Consider the following 26,638-nt stretch of genomic DNA (forward strand, 5'->3'; position numbering starts at 1 on the left):
TTGGCCAAGGACACCACAACCAGTCGAAGCATTATACATTATTATTCTCAGTTATCACAAAGATGCAGTGGAATTATAGCTAGCTTCCATATTTAATTCTTTGGACTCCTTGTCTCGAGAGACAATGGGTAAGCGCCTGGATGTGGTCAGTGGTTTGTGAAACAGCGCCTGGAGTGGCTATAAAGGCCAACTCTAGAGTGACAGACTCTTCCACAGGTGCGGCAGATAAAATTGGTTGTCGGGGCTGTTACACAGTTGGTTCTCCCCTTGCGCTTCTGTCTTTTTTCCTGCCAACTGCTAAGTCTCTTCGACTCGCCATGCTTTAGCCCCGCCTTTATGGTTGCCCGCCAGCTCTGGTGATCGCTGGCAACTGACTCCCACGACTTGTGACCAATGTCACAGGACTTCATGTCGCGTTTGCAGACGTCCTTAAAGCAGAGACATGGACGGCCGGTGGGCCTGGTACCAGTGATGAGCTCGCTGTACAATGTGTCCTTGGGGATCCTGCCATCTTCCATGCGGCTCACATGGCCAAGCCATCTCAGGCGCCGCTGGCTTAGTAGGGTGTATATGCTGGGGATGTTGGCCGCCTCAAGGACTTCTGTGTTGGAGATACGGTCCTGCCACCTGATGCCAAGGATTCTCTGGAGGCAGCGAAGATGGAATGAATTGAGACGGCGCTCTTGGCTGACGTACGTTGTCCAGGCCTCGCTGTCGTAGAGCAAAGTACTGAGGACACAGGCTTGATACACTTGGACTTTTGTGTTCTGTGTCAGTGTGCCATTTTCCCACACTCTCTTGGCCAGTCTGGACATAGCAGAGGAAGTCTTTCCCATGCGCTTGTTTAGTTCTGCATCGAAAGACAGGTTACTGGTGATAGTTGAGCCTTGGTAGGTGAACTCTTGAACCACTTCCAGAGTATGGTCGCCGATATTGATGAATGGGGCATTTCTGACGACCTGTCCCATGATGTTCATTTTCTTGAGGCTTATGGTTAGGCCAAATTCATTGCAGGCAGCCGCAAACCTGTCGATGAGTCTCTGCAGACACTCTTCAGTGTGAGATGTTAATGCAGCATCATCAGCAAAGAGGAGTGCCCTGATGAGGACTTTCCATACTTTGGTCTTCGCTTTTAAACGGGCAAGGTTGAACAACCTGCCACCTGATCTTGTGTGGAGGAAAATTCCTTTTTCTGAAGACTTGAACACATGTGAGAGCAGCAGGGAGAAGAAGATCTCAAACAGTGTAGGTGCGAGAACACAGCCCTGTTTCATGCCACTCAGGATTGGAAAGGGGTCTGATGAGGCACCGCTATGCTGAATTGTGCCTTTCATATTGTCATGGAATGAGGTGATTTAATAGTTGCATATAATAGTTGCATGTAGATTTAATAGTTGCATATAAAAAGCGTCAATTGATTCTTGCCTCCATAATACTGCAGTGTTACTCAAACATTACACTAGTGGGCTGAAGGCCTATAATCCAAACTGCTACTTGAATGAACCAACGTACTGTTCCCTATCAAGCCTGTAATCACTCTCTTGGGGGTAAATATTGTTAAATTCACTCGCACCACCAAACACAAGCACCACAGGCAAAGAAAAATGTTTGCAATAGATATACATCTTCTTTAGACCCCAAAATGTACAATAGAAAGCGGCCTAGTGTGGCTCAATGACTTGGTTTCAGTTGCATTGATATGAATTATAGGAGGAAAATGTGTTTTAAGGCAGATCTGGAATTATCAGATAGTAATAATTATGCTGTTGGGGTCTGGCTTATCGGATAGTAATGTGTTTCAGTGTGTGCGTAACAAATCCATCCTGTACAAGTACGCAAGACCAAAGTGTTCTTATTTTGTTCAGAAGTAATTTGAGAAAGGCTAGTTTCCCTCTTCCTCAGCAACATTGCGGTTTCGGTTAAAAAATGATTGCATCACCAAAGGGTGTGCAGTTGGAGCACATCCCAAAGAGAAGGTTTGAAGCTGCTGCACTTTCTGGGTGCAATCTTACTGCCTTAGTTTTTAAGCAAGGGATGGGACCATTTCAGGCTCCTGTCCTCAATGGTTTATGAGGTCTGCCTACCTGCAGGAACTTATTGGAGGCAGTCAATTAACAGGCAGTCTTCCTGACCCCGTCCAATTAAGGATAGCGGGTGGGCTGTACAGGCAAGAAGGCCAATGGAAGCACTGAACTCTTGCCAGTTGGCGGCTCCACTTGCAGAGATGGGCTCCGCTACTGCAGGTGGGGGACTGCGAGGGTACCTCAAGATAGAGATGCCCTCAGACTTCAATAAAAGACTAAAGTAAATCGTAGCCACAGTTGTCAGACCATCATTGTGGAGGGGAAATCCCTCCACAGAATAGCCTGCAGCTGCATCTGTGCCCCTCTAACATCCTGGCTCCGGGGCTGTAAGGAGGGTGGAGTGTGGGAAGGGGCTGAAGAAAAGGAGGCCTCACTGGGCTCCTGGCCTGCTGCCAGGAGGCTGCCTCTAGTCACCTGCCGCTTTGGCCCCAAAGTGGGGCCTGTCCACTGCTGGTAAGATCTTGGCGGTGTCATCAATTTGCCAGCTACGTGGGCATTAAACTGCCCCTGACCTACCGCTGCTGGGCGGGTAGCTGATACTGATCTCACCCCATCACCCCACCTTTGGCAAGATCGTTTGGAGGCAGGAACACATCGGTGCAGCTGCCCCGATGTGAGATTTTCTAAAGTTCCCTGCTGTTCCCCCCCGCGCCCCCCCCCCCTCCCCCAACCCAAGCCGCTTCCCTGTGGCTAATAAGATTCCGTCCTCTGAGAACAGGAATATCTGAAATCCTCAAATGTATCTGCTCCCGTGACTGCTCAGCACCTTGTGCAATTGCACGGGGTCCACGGCCCTAACCCCACCTTTGTGTAAATAGAGATATTTTCTTTTAATCAGTATTTATTGAAAGATTTTTAGTTTGGACATATTTTACAGACAGTTGGGATTGTAAAATAGTTCACGAAGTTTATGAGCTTCAAAAAGCTAACACTGATCCTGATGAATGATGTGTATTCTATAGACTTGTCACTTAAACCTAAATGTTATGAAGGGAGGTGGATGTACACTTATTAATGTTTCTTAGCTTCCCTTGTTATCATGCTCTCTGCTTTAAAATGTCTAGCTGGATGCTAACAGGAACAAATAATTTCTGTGGAAGTCTTCCTCTTGTAGCATCATGAAGTTCCACTCTGATGATTGTATAAATAGGGAGTGCTGTCCGCAGCTTCTAGTCACATTGGAGTAAAATTTCATAATGTTAACTGAAGTGTACAACAAAAGATAGCCCCCTATTTGTAGCTACCTGTTTTAAAGAGTGAATCATGGTAAAAGAGGAAGATTAGAAGTAACTATAAGTTTACACGTATTTCCCTTGATAACGTTAATGGCTACAGTCAATGAATTACACATCTCTATTTCACCAAATGTTTAAATTAATGTGAACATGAAATTGCTAAAATTACAAAAAAAATTTCAGAAGAAGAAAACAGTAATGGGAGGAGTTGTATTAGAGCCTGTTTAACAAGAATCTCCTACAACAAAGAAACTAAAACCAAACACTACAAATTAGGAAATTTAATAAGCCGTTGATGTACTTGCTGATGAAAACCAATTTCAGAGCATTTTGAGAAGCAAACAGCTAGGAATAGGTCTATACTTAATCATGTAAGTTAATATGCTCACTAAGGGAAGGAAATCGAATATTTAGAATATATACTTAGATTACATTTTCAAATTCTCCTATGTTCAGTGTAATATATAAGATTATTATAAACTTTCCATAAAATAAAATGCATGTATTGATCTATGTACTTACCGCACCCTAAATCAGTATTAGATTAGATCAATTCTTCTATATTGCTTGAATGAGCAATGAAAAATATCAGCTGCACACATCAGATATGAACTCATATTGATCTAGACTAACAAAGGTACACTTGATCCCCTGATAAGCATATGATCAATACAAATCATCAGTGGGATAAGTGGACATTGTTGCTCCGAAAAACAATTAGGCAAGCCTTTGCTCATTGTTAATGTTGTTCTAGCTATAGTCCTAAAGGAACATAGGTATCGCTCCCCATTGGAGAGAGACATTTGGTAATGCATAGCTTGAGGGACACCACTCTGTCAGTGTGGGACAAAATGAGGAGGCAGACCTCCATGAACTACCACAGTGGGTTTAAACCCACACTGTTGGTGTCCATCTGCATCACACGCTAGTCATCTAGCCAACTGAGCTAACCAACAGACCTGACCCCGCCCCCCACCCCCCACCCCCATAGATGTGTGAATGATATTAATGGTTTCAGAATGTGACATCAGATTATGAAAACATAGATCACATGAAGCCATTGTGCTGAAAACTACTTGTGATTCTTCTGACCTCAATCACTCCTCAAAATGGTGATTTTTCTGTGCAAGTTGCTGCTTGAAGTAACAAATGAGATTGTGCTATCTAATCCAATGCAAATAAATTATTTTCTCAATGGTTCACTTGGTAAATGCACTGCCAGTGTGGTACTGAACTGCACAAACCTGGAAGGTCTCATATGTGATCCCTTGCCTGTGCTGAGTTACTGATATCAACTTGGTAGAGGGCCATAGGAGCACCAATAATGATCTCAGTAGACCTGGAGTAAAGGGCAGGGGCGGGAAGTTAGTTGGGATCCCTATACCTAATTGCTATCAAATCACCCTCTTACAAAGTCTTTATATATGGGTAATAAAAACAAGAAATGCTGGAAATACTCAGCAGGTCTGGCAGCATCTGTGGAGAGAGAAGCAGAGTTAACGTTTCAGGTCAGCGACCCTTCATCAGAACCTTTATATATAGGTGTTGGGTGGAGAGAGGCTTAAGTGCAGCTGCAATCCTGCCCTCAGTTGGATAGCTTGCTGACATTGTTTAGGTTCACACATGAAGATTGATTAGTTGGGCAAAGTACAAAAGGGCTTCTGCTGCCTGTGGAACTGCATCTCAGAATGGCAATCCACTGATGTGGGGAAGTGTGGTATTTTCTTTATTTTATGTTACTACACAAAAGATAAGTTCTACTGATTGAATTAAGTAAGTCTGATAATATAATGTATTCCTATGTTATGAACATGCCCAGTACATGATGGCATCATTAAACACGTGATCTGGCCATCTTGATGTCTGTCTTTCTTTACAAGTTCCTCCCATATATAACAGATCAGAACTGCTGCTCTGAAAGGATCTACGGAAGAGCTGAATTTGTAACAGTTATCAATAACACCCTCCAATTCTTCGCATTCAACACTTTCCCCCATTCCATCCTCCTCCATTGCCTCTCTTCCTTTGTCCACCTTCAGAGACTGTCTTCTCTTGGTTCTACTTCTCCCTGTCTCAAAGTATGTGCTAGCTTCTCTACAAAGCCAGATCCCTACAAATCTGGTCTTTTTCACCACTCCTTCAGAAGTGGCAGAGTCTTCAGCTGTCGTGCTACACAGCATGATCTTCTCCCAAATCTCTCCACCTTGCTACCTCCCTGCCTTTAAAGGTTTCCTCGAAACCTAGGGTTTGAATGCCCTTGGCCATCTCTCCTAGATGTTCTACTACTATTAAGTGTACATTATTTTCAATTTTATGAGCTCCCATGGAGATGATTTTTTTTTATCACTAAAGACCCTATATAGATGCAGATTGATATCACTGTTATGGCACTCCTAGTGTTGCCCAGCTGAGGGCAGAAATCAAAACTGGTGGGGGTGGGGGGATTCTGGTCTGTGGCGAATTACCCCCGCCATCGGGAAATACATACAAGCTTCATAAGCTATTTCTCTACACTGCCCCTATTTATAGATTTTTAAACTTGAGGCTTTATTCTATTGTATTATTTCTGAGCAGAAGAATACATGTTGGGACTGGGCTTCACATGCGCCCATGGATATACTATTATGTAAAAAGTAATGCCCATTGCATGTAAACACGTCGCGGTTTCATTTGGCTGCCCCGGCTCGTCAGGCAGCTAAATACCCCTTTCAAAATCCTCTTTATTGTAGAGTTGAGAGCTCTCACTGAGGTCAGTGCGCCATCTAGCACGATAATCGCGACAGCAGCAAACAATCCGTCTGAGTCAAAGCCTTGGGGGGGGGGGGGGGGGAGAGGCTGTTCCAATTGTCAAATGCATCTTTTTAAAAAATAAAGCTGACATTTTACACGTTGTTTTTTCGTACGTACTTTGCACATAGCTGGCCGCACAACTTCTTTTTCCTCTCTTAAAGGATATACAGACTCCTAACAACAGTGTCCAGGAAGTGACAAACCTACTTCCCCTTTGCATTTCAGCTGATTAGTAGTAGTAGGTGAGTGGACGGCTTCACATTAGGAAGAGAGGGGGGTTCTGAGGGAAGGGGAACGGTGAAGGATTGGTCGGATTCGAGGGAAGACTGTGGGGTTAGGAAGCAGGTGAGTGTAGTAAGGGGAATCCCAGGTATCTGATGTTAGAGCGGTTGAGACTGGTACAGGGAGTGGGTTGGGGAGGGTTAGCAGTGCCTGTGCCTCCCTGTCGTGGTGCAGCGTGGAGCGGCTGTGTGCGGATATTGTTACAATGTGTAGCGTCAGGCTCTGATACAGAGTTTGTGACAGCGCTGAGACAGCCGAGGAGCAGCGTGAACAACAGCTGAAACCTTTTTCACTGGGGTGAACATGTCCTCAGCCTCGCACCACCATCGGGAATTGTGAGAGGGAAAAAGAAAATAAAAACACACCCAAAGGAGCTGACATCCTGATCTGAAGAAATAACGTTCGAGTAAAATATATTTATTATCTATATTTTAATATATATACAGATCCAGCACGTCGCATCCTCTCCATCCTGAAAGGATGGATGATCCTGTGGGTATTAATTTTAATGTGACTATACAATAGTTTCATATCCAGCCCGTGTCAAAAGTAATATTTAAATAAATATATCCGAGAACGAGCAAAGAATGTAAAGCCTCATTTACATTTTGTAATATCGGAACCTATTGTTCAATAGTTTTGCTTTGATTTTTGTTGTTAAGAAATTTTGCTGTGGGTTTGGGGAAGGAGGAAATTCTTTATCTGTTGGGACGAGGTATTGGTGACATTTTTAGTGGGAGCCTCAGCTTTTCTTGGCGTGTCTGCTTTGGAGGCTGCTTGATTCCTTTGCAGTCCATTTAGTGCACTTTGCCAGGATACTGCTGGGTTGCACATGGTGAGGTCTCAGTGCACCGGTCTGCCCTTGAAGGAAAGTCGCGTTCCCAGCATTACGCCAGTGCTTTGGGAAACGCCAGTAATCCCGAGGGCTTTTCCTTCCAGTGTTTGTTTCTCGCTGTCACTTCTGCACAACCACGATTGTATTAAAGGGAAACTCCTTAAAGTTTTATTTTGGGGAAAACGAGGTTTGCAGTCGTGGTGAGTTTTAAAAGACATTTTTCTTACACTCTGAAAGCAAGAGTAGTTTCTGGTAAACAGGTCATTCCTCTGCTCAGCTGCCATCTCCAGTTTGAAACAGTAACATCCCCTGTCTGGGTGCATAGATCAACATTACTTTGCTCCATAGAAAGAATAAGATGGCAGTTGAAGTAATTATAAACATTTTTCATGCATTTGTGCTTTGCATGAGTACCTTTTGCAAGCATATAAAATGCAGACTTTGCCATATTTGCTGATCTGAAATGCCTCTTGGATTTTTTCAAGAGTTGACTGGGGCTTCTTGGTGCCATGAGACAAAGTGCAGATTATGCTCCTTTTAACTGTGTTGACAAATGAAGGCATGACTTGCTGCCAAGATCAGATACTGTAGTATATTCCTCCTGTACAGGCTAGTGCCACAATACGCAACTGTTTCTAGTTGGGAGGATGGAATGTGTAAGGTATTTTGAGGTTTGAGATTGGTGTCACATAGAGAACTCTGTACAGTAAGTAAATTTGGATGCCTTTGTGCAGGCAGCTGGCAGCAGTGTATGTATATAGAGTTGAGACATTGTAATACATGATGTCGTTTCTAATACACGAGTTGTACTTGTTCTGTTTTGTTGTCACTCACTGCTTACAGTGCATTTGTTAAAGTTCTATTTTTCCCACCAGATTCTCATTATTTTGAATGTTTGACGTTTTCCAAGGAAAACATTATACCATGGCTTATTATATTAGTTTTGCACTTGTTTCCTGTTAGGTTTTGCAGAAAAATGTAAAAAGATTAAATATAGGCCACCAACTAATGGGAAGTATATAGAAGAACAAATTTGCAAGGCAATTACAGAGAGGTGCAAGAATTATAGAGTAGTTATAATGGGGGACTTTAATTATCCTGATATAGACTGGGATATAATAGTGTAAAGGGTAGAGAGGGGCAAGAGTTTCTAGAGTGTTGAGGAGAATTTTCTACATCAGTGTGTTTCCTGTCCAATGAGGAAGGAGGGATTGCTGAATCTGGTTCTGGGAACAAGGTGGGCCAAGTGAATCAAGTGACAGTAGGGGAATATTTAAGGGACAGTGACCATAACATCATAAGGTTTAGGTTAGCTATGGAAATGGAAAAGGATAAGGAGCAATCCAGAGCAAAGATAATTAATTGGGGGATGACCAATTTCAGTGGAGTGAGAATGGATCTGGCCCAAGTAAATTGGAATCAAAGATTGGAAGGCAAGACTGCAACTGTACAATGGGCTGCTTTTAAAGAGGAGATAGCTCAGGTACATTCCCATAAGGGGGAAAGGTAGGGCAAACAGATCCAGAGATCCCTGGATGATGATAATAGTGAGTAAGATGATGGTAGAGAGTAAGATGAAGTGGGAAAAGGGTGCATATGACAGATGTCAACTGGATAACACAATTGAGAACCAGGTTGAATATAGAAGATTCAGAGGGTAAGTGAAAGAACAGATAAGAGAAGCAAAGAGAGAGTATGAGAAGAGACTCGCAGCTAACATAAAGGGGAATCTAAAAATCTTCTGTAGGCATATAAACAGTAAAAAGGTGGTAAAAGGAGTGGGGCTGATTAGGGACCTAAAAGGGGATTTACGTATGGAGATAGAGGGCATGGCTGAGGTACTAAATGAGTACTTTGCATCTGTCTTTACAAGGAAGAAGATGCTGCACAAGTCATGGTGAAAGAGGATGTAGTTGAGACAATGGATGGGCTAAAAATTGATAAAAAAGGAGGTATTAGAAAGGTTGGCTGTACTTAAAGTTGATAAGTCACCAGAACCAGATGAGATGCATCCAAGGATACTGAACGAAGTGAAGGTGGTAATTGCGGAGGCACTGGCCATAATCTTCCAATCCTTCTTAGATACAGATGTGGTGCCAGAGGACTGGAGAGCTGCAAATGTTACACCCTTGTTCAAAAAAGGGTGTAAAGACAAGCCTAGCAACTACAGGCCAGTCAATTTAACCTCGGTGGTGGGAAAGCTTTTGGAAACAATAATTCGGGACAAAATAAATAGTCACTTGGACAAAAGTGAATTAGTTAAGGAAAGCCAGCACAGATTTGTTAAAGGCAAATCGTGTTTAACTAACGTGTTTTTTGATGAGGTAACAGAGAGGGTTGATGAGGGTAATGCATTTGATGTGGTGTACATGGACTTCCAAAAGGCGTTTGATATAGTGCTACATACAGTCTTGACAGCAAAGTTAGAGCTTGTGGAATAAATGGAACAGTAGCAGCATGGATATGAAATTGGCTGACTGACAGGAAGCAGAGAACGATTGTTTTTCGGACTGGAGGAAGATTATATAGTGAAGTTCTGCAGGGGTCGGTGTTAGGACCCCTGCTTTTCCTGATATACATGAATGATCTAGACTTGGGTGCACAGGGCACAATTTCAAAATTTGTAAATGACACAAAATTTGGAAGTATAGTGAACTGTGAGAAAGATAGTGATAAACTTCAAGAGGACATAGCAATAGACAGGGCTAAGTGATCCCACAACCAACAGATCAGATCTAAACTCTGCTGTCCTGCCACATCCAGTCATGAATGGTGGTGGACAATTAAACAACTGTCAGGAGGAGGCTCCACAAATATCCCCATCCTCTACGATGGGGGAGCGGAGCACATCAGTGCAAAAGACAAGGATGAAGCATTTGCATCCATCTTCAGTCAGAAGTGAAAAGTGGATGATCCATCTCAGCATACTCTTGAGGTTCCCATCATCACAGATGCCAGTCTTCAGCCAATCCAATTCACTCCACATCACATCAAGAAACGGCTGAAGGCACTGGATACTGCAAAGGTTATGGGCCCTGACAACATTCCAGCAATAGTTCTGGAGACTTGTGCCCCTAGCAAAGCTTTTCCTGTACAGCTACAACACTGGCATCTCCTGGCAATGTGAAAAATTGCTCAGGTATGTCCTGTGCACAAAAAGCAGGACAAATCCAATGCAGCCAATTACTGTCCTATCAGTCTACTCCTAATCATCAGCAAAGTGATGGAAGGGGTTGTCAACAGTGCTATCAAGCAGCACTTATTCAGCAATAACCTGCTCACTGACGCTCCGTTTGGGTTCCGCCAGGTCCACTCAGCTCCTGACCTCATTACAGCCTTGGTCCAAACATGGACAAAAGAGCTGAACTCCAGAGGTGAGGTGAGAGTGACTGCCCTTGACATCAAGGTAGCATTTGACCGGGTATGGTATCAAGGAGCCCTGGCAAAACTGGAAACAGCGGGAATCGGGGAAAACTCTCCGCTGGTTGGAGTCATACCTAGCACAAAGGAAGATGGTTGTGGTTGTTGGAGGCCAATTATCAATGTCGCAGGACATTGCTGCAGGAGTTCCTTAGGGTAGTGTCCTAGGCCCAATCATCTTCAGCTGCTTTATCAATGATCTACCATCCATCATAAGGTCAAGTAACATTCGCGTCACAGACGTGCCAAGCAATGAGTATCTCAAACAAGAGAGAATCTAACCATCTCCTTTTGACATTCAATGGCATTACCTTCGCTGAATCCTCCACTATCAACATCCTGTGGGTCACCATTGACCAGAAATTGAACTGGACCAGTGACAGAAATGCTGTGGCTACAAAAGCAGGTCAGAGGCTGGGAATTTTGTGGCAAGTACCTCAACTCCTGTCTCCCCAAAACCTGTCCACCATCTACAAGGCACAAGTCAGGAGTATGATGGAATACTCTCCACTTGCCTGGATGGGTGCAGCTCCAACAACACTCAAGAAGCTCGACACCAAGCAGCATGCTTGATTGGCACCCCATCTATCACCTACAACATTCACTCCCTCCACCACAGATGCACAGTGGCAGCAGTGTGTACCTTCTACAAGATGCACTGCTGCAACTTACCAAGGCTTTTTACAAACCCGCCACCTCTACCATCTAAAAGGATTAGGGCAGCAGATGCATGGGAACACCACCACCTGCAAGTTCCCTTCTAAGCTACACACCATCCTGACTTGGAACTATATCGCTGTTCCTTCGCTGTTGCTGGGTCAAGATCCTGGAACTCCCTTCCTAACAGCACATGGACTGCAGTAGTTCAAGAAGGCAGCTCACCACCACCTTTACAAGGGCAATTAGGGATTGGCAATAAATGCTGGCCTAGCCAGTGATGCCCACATCCCCCGAAAAAAAAAAAAAAGGCTGAAATGCAGAAAATTGTGAAATGATTCACTTTGTCTGGAAGAATGAGGAGAGGTAATATAAATTAAAGAATACAATTCTAAAGTGGTGCAGAAGCAGAGGAACCTTGGGGTATATGTGCACAAATCATTTGAAGGTGGCAGTCGGTTGAGAAAGTGGTTAATAAAGCATACGAGATTCTGGGCTTTATAAATACAGGGTAGAGTACAAAAACAAGGAAGTTATGATAAACCTGTATAACACTCTGGTTCGGCTTCAACTAGAGTTTTGTGTCTAGTCCTAGGTACCACTCTTTCGGAAGGAGGTGAAGGCATTAGAGAGGGTGCGAAAAATATTCATGAGAATGTTTGCAGGAGTGAGGAATGTCAGTTACGTGGATAGGTTGGAGAAGCTGCGTCTGTTCTCCTTGGAGAAGAGCTTAAAAGGAGATTTGATAGAGGTGTTCAAAATCATGAGGGGTCTGGACAGAGCAGATAGGGAGAAACTATTCCCATTGGCTGAAGAATCTAGAACCAGAGGGCACTGATTTAAGGTGAGTGGCAAAAGAAGCAACAGTGAGCTGAGGAAAAACATTTTTACTCAGCAAGTAGTTAGGATCTGGAATGCACTGTCTGAGAGTGTGTTGGAGGCAGGTTCCATTGAGGCCTTCAGAAGAGGACTTGATAATTATCTGAAGAGAAAAAAATTGCAGGGCTATGGGGAAAAGGCGGGGGAGTGGGACTAGGTGAGTTGCTTTTGCAGAGAGTCTGCATGGACACGACAGGCCAAATGGCCTCTTTCTGTGCTGTAACCATTCTGTGATTCTATGTTTGAATGCTTTAAATTCTTTTGAGTTAGCAGATACACTGAGTATCTACCTTCCCAGAGAGGATCCACACTGAAAGTACTGTTTAAAAAGTCTATCTTTATGAACGTTTATGGAAGAGGGCTGAGGGATATATAATTAAACCATCAGATCTTGAAACGCATTATCCAAGGATGAATCCTTTACATGTAAGTACTTAATTCTCTAACAATATTCCCATTTAGATAGAACTGACTTGTATTTGTATTGCACATTTCATGTCTTCATGATGTTCTAAGTGTTATAGAGTCATTTACAGCATAGAAGGAGGCCATTCAGCCCATTGAGCCCATGCCAGCTCTCCATAGAGCAATCCAGTCAGTCCCATTCCTCCACTCTATCCCGTAACCATACAAGTTTATTTCCTTGAAGTGTCCATCCAATTTCCTTTCAAAATCATTGTCTCTGCCTCCACCACCCTCATAGACAGAGTGTTCCAGGTCATTACCACTTAGTGTAAAAAAAAAGTTCTTCCTCACATCCCCTGCTTCTCTTGCCCAAAACCTTAAATATGTGTCCCCTAGTCCTTGTACCATCAGCAAATGGAAACAGTTTTTCTTTGTCTACCTGATCCAAACCTGTGATAACCTTGTGCACCTCTATCAGATCTCCCCTTTGCTCCAAGGAGAACAACCCCAGCTTCGCCAACCTAACCTTGTAGCTAAAATCCCTCATCCCTGGAACCATTCTGGTAAATCTCCTCTGCACCCTCTCAAAGACCTTCACATCTTTCCTAAAGTGTGGTGGCCAAAACTGGATGCAATACTGTAGTTGTGGCCTAACCAGGGCTTTATAAAGGTTCAGCATAACTTCCCTGCTTTTGTACTCAATACCTCTATTTATGAAACCCATATCCCATTTGCTTTGCTAACCATACTCCTCAATATGTCCTGCCACCTTCAAAGATCAATGCACATGTACCCCCAGGTCCCTCTGTCCCTGCACACTCTTTAGAACTGTGCCATTAAGTCTATATGATCTTTCACCATCCTTCTGCCAAAATGCATCACCTCACACTTCTACATTAAATTCCACTTCTCTGCCCGTTCTGCTAGCCTATCTATCTTCAGTTGCAGTTGATTGGACCATCCTCACTTTTCCACTTCTCCAAGTTTGGTATCATTGGCAAATTTTGAAATGTTACTCTGTTTACTCTCTATTCCAATATCTAAGTCATTCATATATATATAAAAAACAGTGGTCCTTGCACTGAACCTTGGGGAACACCACTGTCTACCAACCATTTACCATGACTTGCTGTTTTAAGCCAATTTTTTATCCATTGGACACAGATCCTTGTATTTCATGAGCCTCAATTCTGTTAACCAGCTTTTTATGTGGGACTTTGTCAAACACTTTCTTAAAAGCTAAATAGAAAACATCAATTGCATTCCCTTCACCAACCTTCTCCGTTACTTCATCAAAAAAATTCAGTCAGATCCATGAAACGCAATCTGCGCTGGCTATCCTTAATTCTGGACAGAATATAAAAAATGGCAGAGAATGACTAAAAGTTTAATCAGGAGAAAGAAAGAGTATGAAAGGAAGCTAGCTAGGAGTGTAAAAACGGATAGCAAGAGTTTCTACACTTATTTAAAAGGGAAAAGAGTAAATAAAGTGAGTGTTGGTCCTCTAGAGAGTGAGAATGGAGAGTTAATAGTAGATAATAAGGAAATGGCGAATGAAATGAACAAATATTTTGCTTCAGTCTTCACTATAGAGGATACAAAAACCATTTCAGTAATAGCTGTAAATCAGGAGGTGAAAGGAAGAGAGGAACTTGGTGAAATTACAATCACCAGGGAAGCAGTACTGACCAATCTGATGGAGCACCGGGCTGACAAGTCCCCGGGTCCTGATGGACTTCATCCTGGGGTCTTAGAAGAGGTGGCAAATGAGGTAGTAGATCTGTTGGTGTTAATTTTTCAAAATTCGCTAGATTCTGGAAAGGTTCCATCAGACTGGAAAATAGCAAATATAACCCCTCTATTCAAGAAGTGGGGAGACAGAAAACAGATAACTATAGGCCAGTTAGCTTGACGTCTGTCACGGAGAAGGTGTTGGAATCGATCATTACGGAGGCTATAGTTGGGGACTTAGAAAAACTCAAGGTAATCAGGAATAATCAGCATGGTTTTGTGAAAGGGAAATCATGTTTAACCAATTTATTGGAGTTCTTTGAAGGAGTAACATGCGCTGTGGTGAATTGGCAAGCCTGTGGACGTACTGTACTTGGATTTCCAGAAGGCATTTGACAAGGTGCCACTTAAAAGGTTATTCTGCAAAGTAGGAGCTCATGGTGTAGGGGGTAACATATTAGCATGGATAGAAGATTAGCTGGCTGGCAAAAAACAGAATATACATAAATAAGTTGTTTTTTGATTGGCAGGACGTGATGAGTGGAGTCCCACAGGGGTCTGTGCTGGGGCCTCAACTTTTTACAATTATATCAATGCCTTAGATGAGAGGAGCGATGGCATGGTAGCTAAATTTGCAGATGACACAAAGGTAGGTAGCAAAGTATGTTGTGAAGAGGACAGAAGAAGCTTGCAGACTGATATAGATAGGTTGAGTGAGTGGACAGAAATCTGGCAGATGGAGTATAATGTGGGAAAATGTGAAGTTGGCAGGAAGAATAAAAAAGCGGAGTATTACTTAAACGGAGAACGACTGCAGAACTCCAAGGTGCAGAGGGATCTAGGTGTTCTAGTGCATGAATCACAAAAAGTTAGTATATGGGTACAACAAGTAATAAAGAAGGCTAATGGAAAGCTATCCTTTATTACGAGAGGAATTGAAAATAAAAGTAAGGGTGTTATGCTTCAGTTATACAGGGCATTGGTGAGACCGCATCTCGAATACTGTGTGCAGTTTTGGTCTCCTTATTTAAGGAAGGATGTAAATGTGTTGGAGGCGGTTCACTAGATTGATACCTGGAATGAATGGGTTATCTTATGAGGAAAGGTTGGACAGACTGGGCTTGTTTTCATTGGAGTTTAGAAGAGTGAGGGGAAATTTGATTGAGGTGTATAAGTTTCTGAACGGTCTTGACAGGGTGGATGTGGAAAGGATGTTTCCTCTTGTGGGGGAATTCTGAACAAGGGGGCATTGTTTTAAAATTAGGGGTCGCCCTTTTAGGAACGTGATGAGAAATTTTTTCTCTCAGGGTTGTGCGACTTGGGAACACTCTGCTTCAGCAAGTGGTGGAGGCAGGGTCATTGAATAATTTTAAGGCGGAGGTAGATAGATTCTTGTTAGGCAAGGGAATGAAAGAAAATCTAGCTAGATGGGAGTGTGAAATGTGAGACACAAACAGATCAGGTATGATCTTATTGAATGGCAGAGCAGACTGGAGGGGCCGAATGGCCTACTTCTGCTCTGATTTTGTATGCTCATATGTAATTAGCTCAAAGCTTTCCAAGCATCTGTTGATTTTGTCCCTGACTATTGTTTCTAAAACCTTACCCACCACTGATGTTAAACTGACTGGCCATTAGTTACTTGGACTGTCCTTACACCTTTTCTTGAATCGCTCCCCAATCCTCTAGCACCTCCCCCGTATCTAGGGAAGATTGGAAAATTATAGTAAGTCCGCGATCTCCACCCCCACTTCCTTTAGCAACCTTGGATGCAAGCCATTCAGACCAGGTGACTTATCCACTCTAAGCGTATCCAGTCTTTCCAGTACATCCTGCTTCTCAATTGTTAGCCCATCCATTACCTCTCCCATCTTCGCTTCTACTGAAAATTTATCAGCATCCTCTTCCTTAGTAAACACCGATACAAAGTACTCATTTAAGTATTCTAGTGCTACCTTGTGTCTCTAAGGATATATCGCCCTCCTTGTCCCGAATATGCAACACCCCACATCTTGCTACCCGCTTACCATTTACATGCCAGTAGAAGATTTTTGGGTTCCCTTTTATGTTGACTGCCATTCTATTCTCATATTCTCTCCTTGCCAGTCTTATTTTCCTGTTCACTTCCCCTCTCAATTTATTGCATCTGACCTGGTTCTCACTTGAAGCATTCACCTGACATGCATCATACACACTTTCTTTTTGTTTCATCACATTCTCTATCTCCCTTGTCATCCAAGCAGCCCTGGCTTTGGTTCCCTTATCTTTCTTCCTTGTAGGGATATACCTAGCCTGTACCTGAAGCATCCCCTCCTTAAAGATCACCCATTGTTCCGTTACAGTTTTTCCTACCAGTCTTTGGTTCCATTTTACCCTGACTAGATCCCTTCTCATCACATTGAAGTTAGCTCCCTTCCAAGTTCTACTTTAGATTGTTCCATGCTCTTCTCCATTACTAATCTAAACCTTATGATACAATGATCACTCTTGCCCAAATGTTCCCACAGACACTTGGTCCACATGGTCCACATCATTCTTGAGCACCAGATCCAGCACTGCCTCCTTCCTAGTTGATCGAGAATATACTGATCAAGGAAGTTCTCCTGAACACATTTCAGAAATTCCTCTGCCTCCTCTACTCTAATACTATCCCAATTGATATTTAGGTAATTAAAGTCCCCCAATATCAGCACACTATAGTTCTTGCACATCTCTGTGATTTTCCCTGAAGATTTGCTCCTCTATTTCTCCCTCATTATTTGGAGGCTCATTGAATACCCCCAGAAATGCGATCATCCCTTTTTTGCTTCTCAACTCTAGCCAAGTTGATTCTGTCCTTGCCACCCCCCACCACCAAGGACATCTGCTCTTTCCAACACCACAGTGTCTTCCCTAATCAGTACTGCCACCCCACCCTTTTTTCCTTCCCTATCCTTTCTGAACACTTGAATATTAAGCGGCCAGTCCTCACCATTTTTAAGCCACGTTTTCATTATTGCCACTGCGTCATATTCCCACATGGCTATTTGTGCTTGTAGCTCTCTAACCTTATTCACCACACTTTGTGCATTTACATACATGCATTGTAAACCTGTCCTTGTATTCCTCGTAGTCCTTCTTAGTCTGCTCCTATCTAATATGGTACTACTTCCTTCTCTAGCACTATCCAACACTCTCACTTTGTGCACCTTATTCTTGTTTTCTACTTCTTTATGCTGCTACCCCACCTCCCTGCCAATTTATTTTAAACCCTCGCCAACCACATTAGCAACACTCACCATGAGGACATTGGTCCTAGTCCTGTTGAAGTGCGACCTATCCCTTTTGAATAGGTGCCTCCTGCCCCAGAATTGGTCCCAAGAAATTGAAGCCCTCCCTCTTGCACCATGCCTCAAGCCATGCATTGATCCTCACTATCTTCCTATTTCTACTCTCACTAGCGCCCAGCACTGGAATTACTACCTTTGATGTCCTACTTTTTAACTTCCTCCCTAGCTACTGAAAATCTGACCATCGGACCTCAGTATCTGCTCTCTTTTTCTTGTTGATACCGATGTGTACCACAGCTTCTAGCTCACTTCCTTCCACCTGCAGAATATTCTGCACCCTCTTAGTGATGTCCTTTACCCTGGCACTAGGAGGCAACACACCATGCGGGACTCATGATGACGGTTACAGAAACGCCTTTCTGCCCATCTAACTATGAAATCTACTATAACAACTGCATTTCTACTCTTTGCTGTTCTCTCCTGTGCAGTCTCTTGCCCATTGCTGCTATGGTCTGAACTGCAGTCCTTCAAGATGTGTCATTACTCCCAGCAATCTCCAAAGCTGAGTACCAGTTTGAGAGTGGCACACACCCTGAAGATTCCGCACTTCCTGCCTCTTCCGGACGGCCACCCATCTGTTATCCTGAACTCACTGCCTATGGGGTGATCACCTCCTGGAACGTATAATTCAGGAAACTCTCCTGCTCCCTGATGCTTCACAGTGACTGCAGCTGCCCCTTGAGCTTGGAAATTCTGAGCTCAAGCTGAAATGTTTTATAGAGAATGGATTACATTTGAAGTGTAATCACTATTGTTTTGTGGGGAAACAATTTTGGTGTTTTTGGTTGCGGGAGGAATGTTGACCAGGAGACTAGGTAAACTCACTGCTTTTGGTTGAAAACATGTCATTTAACATCTCCTAGCATCACCAACCTTGCAGCATTCCCTCAGCACTACATTAAAGTATCAACCTCATTTATACGCTCACATTTTTGAGTGGGGGTTGAACCCACAATCTCTGACTCTGGAGCAAGAGTGCCACCAACCGAGTAAGCTGATGCATTACTTTTTCTTATAGCATTAAGACTCGGTCAATTTTTAACAACAACACTTTCATTTATATAGCACCTTTAATGCAGTAATAAGTTCCAAGGTGCTTCAGGAAACATTTAAGAAAGAAAGAACTTGCATTTGTATAGTGCCTTTCATGACCTTAGGATGTCAAAACTGCTTCACAGATAATGAAATGTTTTTGAAGTTTAGACACAATTGTAACATAGCCAATTTGCACACAGGGAAGTCCTATGAACACCAGTGAAATGTTGTTTAATGCATAAATATTGATCAGGACACTACGAGAACTCAACTATTCCTCTTCGAATTGTGCCATCGGATCATTTACGTCTACCTGAGAAAGGAGAGGTTTAGCATCTCATCTAAAGATGGCACCTCCGACAGTACAGATTTCCCTCTGCACTGTGCTGAAGTATCAGCCTGGATTATTTTTCAACAAGGAATGGTTTTAATTTAGTGTGAAGTACTGCTATTGTAGCAATAGAACCAATAGCTGAGTGTACTTTCTTTTCGCTAATGGTGCAATTGTGCCAGTTTAGTTTAGGCATGGTTAGAACAATGATATGGACTTGTGTGACACAATTAAACAGACTTGAGCATTGTCTGAATAGATTCTATCTTGTGGAAATTGTCAACTGATCAACTACATATCACTTGTTTTCTACAAGATGCAATGCACATTTGCATAACTCTTACAATTTTGAGGGAATTCCCTAATATTGAAGTGTAGTCTTGAAGCTCCCTCATTTGCTGTCGAACTGTGATGTTTCAACTGAAATAAAAACAAGAAGTGCTGGAAATACTCAGCAGGTCTGGCAGCATCTGTGGAGAGAGAAGCAGAGTTAACATTTCAGCTCAGTGACCCTTCATCAGAACTGGCAAAGGTTAGAAATGTAATAGGTTTTAAGCAAATAAAGTGGGGGTGAGGCAAGAGATAACAAAAGTAAAGGTGTTGCTAGGACAGGGTCACAGAGAATAACTGACCAGAGGTCATGGAGCAAAGGGAAACAGTATGTTAATGGTGTGTTGAAAGACAAGGTGTTAGTGCAGTGTTAATGGACAGAAAAGTGAATAGCCCAGGCACAAAGCAATCAGAGTATCAGCTGAAAACTGTCTTGAAAGATGCAAATGTTTACAAATTAGTAACTTTAAAACAAGAAAAAAATGTCATGTTTCCTTGGTCATCAATACCATAAAAGTAAAAGACAGCCATTTTAATTTAATTCCTGAGTTCCCTCCAGGTGATACAATGGGCATATGTTGGGATTGGGACTGGTGTGTGTTATTTTGGTTGCTGATGGGAATTTAGTCATATTTTTCACACCTTATTTACTTTACCATCACCGATGATAGTGTGAAGTAATTGATAAAATGGTAAAGTAAATAAACTGATGACCAGTTTAATCGGATGTAGTACCACAAAATTGGCACTAGCCCATACCGCTCATGTCTCTGCTGTTTCAAAGGACAAGATCACGCCTGCTGCACAGGCACCATGTTTTTGATCAAAGTGGCTAAAGCACTTGACAAGCACCATTTAGGCCATTTCTTTTGGTGACCTATTAATTACCATCTCAGTCATTGAAAAAAGCAGCAAATCAAAAAAAAAATCATGAATTGTGATTTTTGAATGCATATGTTGTAATATCTTTAAATGCTGCATTCATATATACAGTGTTTACATGTTGACCCAATACTGGACAAATTGCTTTGCAATATAAACAATATAATTTCCTCATCCTGATGGCTATAAAGCAGGAAGGTACCAGGATCGATTCCTGGTCCGTGCTGAGGTAGTTGATTCCAGTTAGGAAGCAGTAGGGGCATGAAAGTTGCATGCAGTTTCCCTGGAATAGGAAAAGGAAAATTGGTAGGAACGCCCACTCCTAATTGATAAACAACAATCCCTATCTGTGGATCTGTATCAGAAAGAAGGGGGCGAGAGGATAAAAAGGGTAATTTCTACAGCACTGCTTCTGGCTTTCCAGATACACTTGCCAATTTTCGAAGGTGAGCTGCAGTGTAAGTGCAGAAGCATCAACCAAGACTACTATTCCCAGTTGTTGCGGAATTTATTTTTCAAGTGTTGACCATTCCATGCAATTGGATAGTAAGGTTTCATATAAATAGATAATAATACAAAAGCAAAATACTGCAGATGCTGGAAATCTGAAACAAAAACAGAAAATGCTGGAACTACTCAGCAGGTCAGGGTAGCATCTGTGGAGAGAAAACCTAAGTTAACGTTTCAGGTCTGTGTGATCTTTCATCAGAACTCCTGAAAGGTCACAGACCTGAAATGTTAACTCTGTTTCTCTCTCCTCAGATGCTGCCTGACCTGTTGAGTATTTCCAGCATTTTCTGTTTTTGTCTCATTTAAATAGACACCGTCTCCCAGTAAAATCGTTGGCAAACCTTTCTTCAAGATGGAGGATGTTAGGAAGAGGAGCTCTGCACACTTTTTTGTCTCATAAGCATTACACATATGCGAAGTTATGATATGTTTGGCTTTGATTTACATTGTTCATCTGCAAACACTTTTTAATGGTAATAGTTTCCATTTGAGAGTTTTCATGAACATTACAGTAGCAATTGCTTTAAAAGTGATTTATTTGAAAACTGCAGGTTTTCATTGCAAAAGCTTGACTTTTTCTGGAATAAAAAATTCATGTGGGATTAAAACATGTTATGGTCATGTTACACTTACTGTCACTTTGGAATTGATTACCTGACAGTGACAAAGGGTGAGTTCATGGCAGTCCCTGCAAACATTGTTTTTTAATTTAGGATTTTTTCAGGATATTAATAGCAAATTTAAAACATTTGTTGAAACACTAATAGGACTGAATAATTCAATTGTACATGGATTGAATTAGCCTTTATATATATCACTTCAAAACTGAGAAGTTATCATCACCACATCCTGCCGTGCCTGTTAGCATTTTTTTCTGACAGTCCCTTGAGTTTTTTTTTAAAAAAACCTTCTCTATTCACTAAGTTTGAATGCACTGTTTAATTTTTTTGGGACTTTCTAGGATCTTTCCCCTGACCCCAGATCAAAGCTCGTTGGCCATCTATATAACCTGCACAAGTGTAAAACATATCTTGTAATGACATAGATACTTGGAAGTGATTGAAAGGCAGTAATTTAATCCAGGAGTTTAGATGCCGTCATCATAAACTTGGAGAGCAAATTGTGAATCATTCATAATGGCCATCAGATCAATAGATTAAAACGACTGTAGAGCTGCGAAGGTTTGTTTTTAATTCTGGGTTTGTGTTTTGGCAGTTACATAGAAGACAACTTGCTGCATACTTTGTGTTATTAATGTTTGCAAAGAAGGATTATTGATTAGAGATGCCTTTAGTATTAAATGATACGTAGTTGATTTACCAGAAAATGTACGTGGAGTACATTTTATAAATCAGTAAGTGTTGCATGGGCCTTGGCTACAAAAATCATTCAATGTTTGAAACTATGTATTGATGGAAAATGTATTTGCAAGCTACAGTTTTTCTGTAGTGAAGTTGGTGTGAAGTATAGTCTCTATTTCCGATCAAAGAGATGGAACAGGGCTGACAGCTATATTTATTATGAGGATCCATGGTTGATTACTGGTGTAACTTGAGATTTGCTATTTCATGGGATCCGTGTTTTTACGCTACAATAACATGACTTACCAGTCATCAGATCTGAGCAATCTGCCAGTTAGAAATTTATTTCAGACCCATGTGGCCTCTGGGTGAAAACGATTAGCAAGGCATTGAGGCAAATGGTACAATGGAACATTTTGTATTGTCACTTTTAGTTTGCCAGCTACAAAAACTAAGAATTTATGGGAAACAATAATAATAGGTCTGTATTCCCATATAAAGCTGTTTTCTTCATGAAAAACATTCAGGATGAATTGCTTTAAAACAATCACTTCAAAGTAAATGGGCAACTTTTTATAGGGACTGATAATGCCATTTGTAGAGATTTTTAACGTGGATTAGAATTTTATCTATAGGGTCAGTGCCAGCCATTACAAATTATCTCACAAGAGTCATTGTCCTCTTTATACATGGTGGAGAGTGCATTGACATCACTGGTATGATGTCATTGAGTTCAGTACCTCTTTTTTTATATTAGGTTAGTTTTTTTGAGAACTAAAATTATTAAAACCATATTGTAAAACTTTGTGGTGGTATAGAGATAGAGGCAGTAAAACCTAAGCAGAAGCCAGCATAGCAGGACTAAAATGGAGTTTCAGAGCTTTCCTGGGACTGTGCTTTTATGATACAAGCTGCTTCAAGCATGTTAGTCAAATGATCAAGCTGTTGGGCAAGATTGCGCAGCACTGTACATGACCCATTGCTTGTAGCCTCCTGAATTACTGAAATAAAGCAGTCACGATAGTTTGTTCTACTTATAAACTGCTGCAGTTCATTTATAGATTGATTCCAGAAAAATTCTAGCACAATATTAAGTGCTTAGAGAATAATGGCTAAACAGCAAGAAAACTAAACTGCAAACACTTGAACAGAAATACTGGAATTACACTTCAGGTCAGTCTGCAACAGTAAAAAGATCAATTAATGTTGCAGGTGTGAGACCTTTCCTTACAATATTGGACATCTGGGATTGATTACATTTCTTTAGAGGTTTTGGCGCATCCTAACTCATATTACTGAAATAGCTTGCAAGTGCCACCTTATTGAATCCCAGATATAAGATTACAGCTGTGACTCCTCGGGGTATATATCATTCTTATAAATTATGGATATAAAGTATTAGTATAATTATCAGCTGTTGGCATCTAAAATATTTGAAAGCTGTGATACATGTTAACCAAAAAGTTCGCTGGTTCTATAATGCAATGTGTTACAGAGTGATAGTGTTTAGGTATGAACACATGGTTTCTCACGCCGTGAAATATCAACTGGTCTGTGCCCTTGAGGTAGGTGCAGTGTAGAAGCTCAAAGCGATAGGTGGAAAAATGGAGCTTGTTGCCAATCACATCATAGATGCTTTGAAGTGGCCAGAACAAGAAACAACATTTTTGGCGACCGAGTAGCAGGTTCCTTGCTTGGCCTTCTCAGACAGGGAGTGGGTGGGGATAGCATTGAAAATGGCAGCAAGGGACATTTTGTGAGGTCTGCCATTTTGTAGGGGAGGAAATTCCATTGCAGGGGGTGATACAGCAGCACGGGGTGGGGGGTCACAATTTGAGGCGGGACCCACATTTGCCAGATTTAGCCCTTCGCAACTTCCCCAGTACCATTTCTAGGGTGGGCGAGCAGTCCTTCTGAAATGGCCTCCCGTCATGTCCAAGGACAACTTTGGGAGTATATCTGGGGAACTTTCCTAGACTTCCCTGGGAATTCCACCTAGCTCACCACTGCTAGGCCCAGTGAGCACCCACTGAGAGCAAGCATAGTTCCCTTTCTGAAGCTTGGAGAGGCCCCAAGAATAGATAAACAGTTAGTTGATCTCGGAGGCTGCCTGTTGCTCCCTGAGAGGATTTGTGACATTTGTAAAGCTATTTTTCTTTGGCCCTTTCCGAACCTCCTGCATCATCTTTAAGAGTGGCAGGGTGCTACTGCAATCTCTGACTCCTCAGTGAGGCAGGAGCCTCTGTTACACTGATACAGCTACAGGCCCACCCTGAGTATTTATAATGACCCCATCCCCTGGATTTGGTGTGGGGTCAACAGCAAAGCTAAGAAGAGGGCAGAAGTCTTATCATGTCATAATTTGGTCTCTTGAAACGAGTCTGTGAAAGTCCTAGGCTCATACCTTTTAATATTGAAATTAATGCAGGAGGCCCCCAAGAGTAGATCTGTTTAGTTGAAGGTCACAGTGGAGCACCATACCTTTTGGAATCACTTCTTTTATCATTTCCGTCTTTATTACCCATGTTCACTTTCAATTCCGGCTTCATGTTGTCTACCTTCAGATCCTCGTGGGAGAATAGGGATATGTTTTGGGGGTTCAAATTAGTTCCATACGTTTTCGAGTTTATTCTCCTGTATGTTGAGCAACTTATCACAGTGTAACACATTGTCTTGCTGAGTGATGTGAGTTTGACCTGTGATTTTTCTAACAGGAGTTTATGCTGTCAGTCATTGCATGCAGCAAATAGTGGTGCTGTTGCTGGCAAGATGATTATGCACAGAGGGAAAATTACTGCTCAATCATGCTGTGCTGTTCATGTACTCTTCTAAACAGCGAATTCCTGTGAATAGGTTTTCTACTCCTTGGTTGGGGAATGGTACAGGCACAAGAAAAAACAAAGAGTGGGAGAAAATAAAACACTTCTAAAAATGGCGACTTTGGGGCTCCCAATGTGTACTGTAGTATTGAGATAAAAAGTTCAGTCCTGGTCTACGCCACATTAGCTGGTCTCAACACGAGTGATGGCAGGGATGCTACAGTTGGCCTCAGCATCTCTGTTGGGGTTTTTCCACTCCTGATAACCAGTAGCTCCAGTTGGAATATGGTTGAAAATCCTGCTGACACTCGAGCCCAGTTTTCCAGTCGGTTTAACGCATTCAATTTAAACAGGTTAACGCTAATGTTAAAATAACTCCAATTGGAAGATCTAAGCTTTACTGTCTAGGCTCACACAAGAAACATGGCCATTTGGGTGAGCTACTGGGGTGGGCTGTCAGCACTAACTGCCTTATCCCACACGAGTCACCATCTTCAGAAGAAGAGAGGAGAAAATAAAAGGAATTAAAAATAATACATATTCTAGCATATGGATAAGATCCCAATGAGGTTTATGAACATAATGTGCTTGTGATGTTAAAAAAGCAAATATTTATTTTTAAGTGCTATTTTTCTCTGTTTATCTTTTCTATAATATATTGAGTACTTTGTGTGTGTCCCACTTCCTGTAAGTTTAGCTGTATCGCACTTTGTTGATATCCTTATGGTTGGAAAACAGCATGTGATGTGACTGCCCATGATCAACGCCATGGGAGATCTGACCTGTACGTATATAGTCTTGTGTCTACTATGTGTCAGTCACATTTGAAAGTATTACAAAAAGTGAAAAAGCCAGTCATTTCCTGCAGGCTCACTGTGATAACTTGGACTGTCCCTAAAGCCAGGAGCTGGGAATTTAGAAGCAGCTACTAGCCTACAGCAATTTCTTTGAACAATGAACCTCATTATAAATGTGTCTATGTAGACTGCTTTCCCACAGGGAATTCCTGACCAGGCTAGGTTAAACACTGATCAATCTTGGCAGCTAAACTTCACTACTGTGCTCCGGAAAACAAACTATCCATTAGCAAGGCTATGGAATATCAGCTAGTGTTTCAAATATGCAATATAATTAGAATATTGCACAGTAAATAGAGGACTGTGGTAAATATCTCTACTTATGAGCATGTGAAGTTATTTTCCCATCTTCTTGACAGCTATGAGATCCCCCAGTCCCTCAGAAGTATCCTCTCGGATAATTCTATAGAGACTAGTGATGAAAATGCGATTTTAGTTTTCACAATTTAAAAAAAAAATACATACTTACTGTAAGTAATCAAGGATTTCACAATTTCAGTGAACGTGCCACAATAGATCAATGGATAAAAGTAAAGAAAAATGCTTCTCTCTGTGTAACTGATTACCTGTCGTGCACTCTTTTTTTTTCTGTGTCTTTACCTCTTTTTGTTCCTTTGTTACTCTTGCTGTCTCGCACTCTTGTCTCCCTCCTTTCCCACACTCTCTATTCCTCAGAAACTTTCTTATGCGTTGTTTCTGCTGGTTTTGCTCTTTTCTCATTTTTTCTCTTTGCTTAATTCTGTGTGCAGGATTTTTGAGCACTACCGGGGACGGAATCAGAGGCAGACGGGGCCCATAAATATCGGCGTATGCTGGTTTCCCCCACCGTGTTCCTGGCACTGGACATTTTTGCTGAGGCGGATTTGGAGCTGGCAGAGCTACCTGCCCCCATATGGTGGGTAGGCGATTAAACTCGTTAAATCTTT

General features: G+C 42.0%; 1 protein-coding gene across 10 annotated transcripts in view; it reads left to right on the forward strand.

Annotated features, from left to right (window-relative positions):
- Positions 1 to 6,332: 6,332 nt before the first annotated feature.
- The window catches only part of fam53b (family with sequence similarity 53 member B), a 127,536-nt gene continuing 107,230 nt past the window's right edge, over positions 6,333 to 26,638 (forward strand). The window contains exons 1-3 of one of the 10 annotated variants that reach the window (XM_068052785.1): positions 6,547 to 6,883; positions 12,453 to 12,608; positions 26,462 to 26,607. The gene's annotated coding sequence lies outside the window, so the exon portion shown is untranslated. The other 9 variants (XM_068052787.1, XM_068052789.1, XM_068052788.1 and 6 more) reach the window with 9 other exon arrangements.

This window comes from Heterodontus francisci, chromosome 20 (genome assembly GCF_036365525.1).
Source record: "Heterodontus francisci isolate sHetFra1 chromosome 20, sHetFra1.hap1, whole genome shotgun sequence".
NCBI lineage: Eukaryota > Metazoa > Chordata > Chondrichthyes > Heterodontiformes > Heterodontidae > Heterodontus > Heterodontus francisci.